This window comes from Suncus etruscus, chromosome 16, assembly GCF_024139225.1.
Source record: "Suncus etruscus isolate mSunEtr1 chromosome 16, mSunEtr1.pri.cur, whole genome shotgun sequence".
NCBI lineage: Eukaryota > Metazoa > Chordata > Mammalia > Eulipotyphla > Soricidae > Suncus > Suncus etruscus.
Genome location: NC_064863.1, coordinates 48,520,933 through 48,523,913, shown reverse-complemented (window position 1 = coordinate 48,523,913; position 2,981 = coordinate 48,520,933). Strand labels below are relative to the sequence as shown.

The window sequence follows — 2,981 nt, the reverse complement described above, 5'->3', positions numbered from 1 at the left end:
TATGCCTGGAAGTCGCTCCCCAGAGCCAGCATTCCAGCAGCTCCCCCACACGCGGCAACAAACTGTTGCTGCTTTCTCCCTCCCCCCCCCCTTTCTGACTTGAGTTCCCAACTCACCTCAATTACATCCATGGTGTCTCACCTCTCTAACAAACTTGATAATGCTCTTAGCTCAAAAACCAGTGCTACTACCTTTCCTGTCTTTCTCCCTAATGGAAAAAGTCTTCCCCCCCCCCCGCCTGCTCAGCAGCCTCCGCAGCTACCTTCTCAAACGCCTCCCACTGATCCCCCGCACCCCAGGGGAAAAATTCTAAATGCCCAAGACGCTCAGTCCCTAACCATGGCAGATTCCCTCCTCTCACCGCTCCCCCTCTTAAAGCTATAGAAATGAAACTACTTGGCCAAATTGAAAATCTTAAACAAATCTTAAGCCTTCAAAAACAGGCTGCTTCTCTTAATTCACAAGTTTCTGCCCTTCAGGCTTTCCCCCGCCCTCCTAAATCTATAGTTGTCTGTCCTCTGCCCACTGAATTCCACGGCCAGGCCCCCCATCTTGAGAATTCAGAGGGACAAACTAATAAAAGTGAGGCTGAGTGCCATAAAACAGAAACTGCTGCAGTGCCTACAAAAAATTCTAAGGGCACAGTGAGCAGGATAATTACAAAGTATCAGCTGCTAAGCCATAAAACCTTGCGATATCTACACTTTGCTGTTAAAACTTCTGAGCCTAATGTACCTTTTACTCAGTACATTTTGCTCAAACCAGTCCTCAGCCTCCTTCAGCCTCTTTCCTGCCAGCCTTGGGAAACAGCCATCTCAGGCCCTGCCACTCCCACTTTAAGCCTTCCAATTCACCTTGAAATACCCAATCTTTGTTATTCAAAAGAAATCTGAAAAGTGGCATCTCTTGCATATTCTCAAATCAATTAATAAAACCATGATCCCCATGGTGCTTTTGCAACCCAGACTCCCCTCTTCGGTTGCCATTCCCTCTAATTCCAATAAATTAGTAATTAATCTTAAAAGATTGCTTTTTTTTTCTCTATATCATTACACCCTGCGGACTGTAAATAATTTGCCTCTAGCCTTCCTGCTGTTAACTGTGCTGGCCCCTCCCCGAGTTATCAGTAAAAGACTCTGCTTCACCTTGTCAGCCCTACACTTCGTCAGATATGTGTTATTAGGTTTGGTGCATTAAGTGGTGTAAAGTAATTATTAAAACATTGAAAATTAGGAAACTTTTTAAATTCAGGTCAGTAAGAGTTAAAAAAAAATTCTCTAGGGAGAAAAAGCAACAGGAAGATAAGAGCAATAAACTTTTTTTTTTCGTGCCTCTCAGAAAATTTTAAAGCAAGGTCATAATTCTGTCACTTTACAGATAACAAAATATTGGTAAAAGAAAAACTTCTTAGTGTTTTAAAATCCAAATAAACACAATAGTGTTAAATTTAAGTCTTTTATATTTCTATTAAAAATTTTTATTTTAATTTTATTTATTAAATTTATTAAATTTAATTTATTTTAAAGTATTTACAAAATTATGTGAAAAATAATGTGGTTAGCCTTTTTAAACAATATAGTTAATTTAATGCACAGTGAACACCTAGGTGTGCTTTATAGTACCCTTAGTTTTAACTTTGTGCTACAGCAATGGTTGTTCTTTATTTCTGCATTGAAAGAACTATTATTTTAAGTGCATTCAAAATATCAGCACATTATACAAATCTGTATATTTGTGTCGCAGTAAAAAAATAATATAAATGAAAAATATATTATATATAATTTTATAAGTAATATATAAAAGTAACTAAACTTTATAAGCAAATTAACTAGTATTAAATACAATTTTAGTCTTAAGTTCTAAGTGTGTAAATGCATCAGATGTCTTTAACTATATTTTATAATAATCTAAGCATTTAGTTAATTTAGTATATAATATTTTTTACAAATTATTCACTTAAAGTCTTCATAGTAAAAACAGTTGTTTGTTTTTTAAAATCAGTTTTTATACCTTTAATAATCATAGTTCATGCTATTGTGTTTAATCATAAAAATTTTAACACTTTATTGCAGCTGTCTTACTGTTCTACTGCAAAACCAATTTAAAGAAAACCTATTCATTTACAGCAAATCATTTCATACTTCAGAGTAGAGACTCCTTCTACAGTGCTCATTAACCATTTTACTTAATGTTTTAAACTTCAAATTAAAATTGTTTTAAAAATGTTTTGTGTTAAATCTAAACCTTAAAATTTATTTTCAGCAAAGTTCCACTCCATCTACATTAAGTACTTCTCAAAACTAAAAAAATTTTTTCTACAAAAATTTTTTTTCTTCTCACAAACATGCTAGCTAAATATTTAAAAGCGCTTGTCAATTTTTTATAAATAAGTCTTAAATCAATCCTTTTGTCTGTTTATGTGTCTGTTGTGATGAATGAAAGTGGCCACAAGTGTAAAATGTTGTGTTTAGTGTTGTTTTGTTTTGTCTGTTTATTTGTTATCTCTACATTTTATAATAATACAATTTTTAAAGCCTTATCCATTTTTCAAATTTCAATTAATTTTTTCAACCTAGTTCAGTCTGGTCAATTCACAAACTGGCATCTTGCAACTAAAAATCATGTGTTAAAAATTATGTATTAAGCTAGCTTTGTCCTTCTAAGAACATGGCAGAGGGTGTAGGGGATGGCAAACCCCAGATTTCTCAATGGCCATCGGGGATAACTTTTCCCTGGAGAATTTCTGGAGTTTGCAATCACCTGGCTTTCCTGCTATGTGTAAGTTCAGGCCTATAGAATATGTATTTAGGGCTAAAAAATAGCATCCAGCTTTAACATAATGACTAGAAGTTTAAGAAAAATCCTTTATATTCAGTTTAAAAAAATTTTTTTTAATTAGCAATTGTTAATTATAAATTTTCTTTTATGCCAAAGTCTAACAGAGGTCAAATAACATTCCCGTGGTATTCAAAAATAACTAG

General features: G+C 33.8%; 1 non-coding gene across 1 annotated transcript; it reads left to right on the top strand.

Annotated features, from left to right (window-relative positions):
* Nucleotides 1-1,587: 1,587 nt before the first annotated feature.
* Nucleotides 1,588-1,717, top strand: LOC126033271 (small nucleolar RNA SNORA22). Its single transcript, XR_007504381.1, has one exon. It is a non-coding gene; the product is annotated as a small nucleolar RNA SNORA22 (small nucleolar RNA).
* Nucleotides 1,718-2,981: the final 1,264 nt, after the last annotated feature.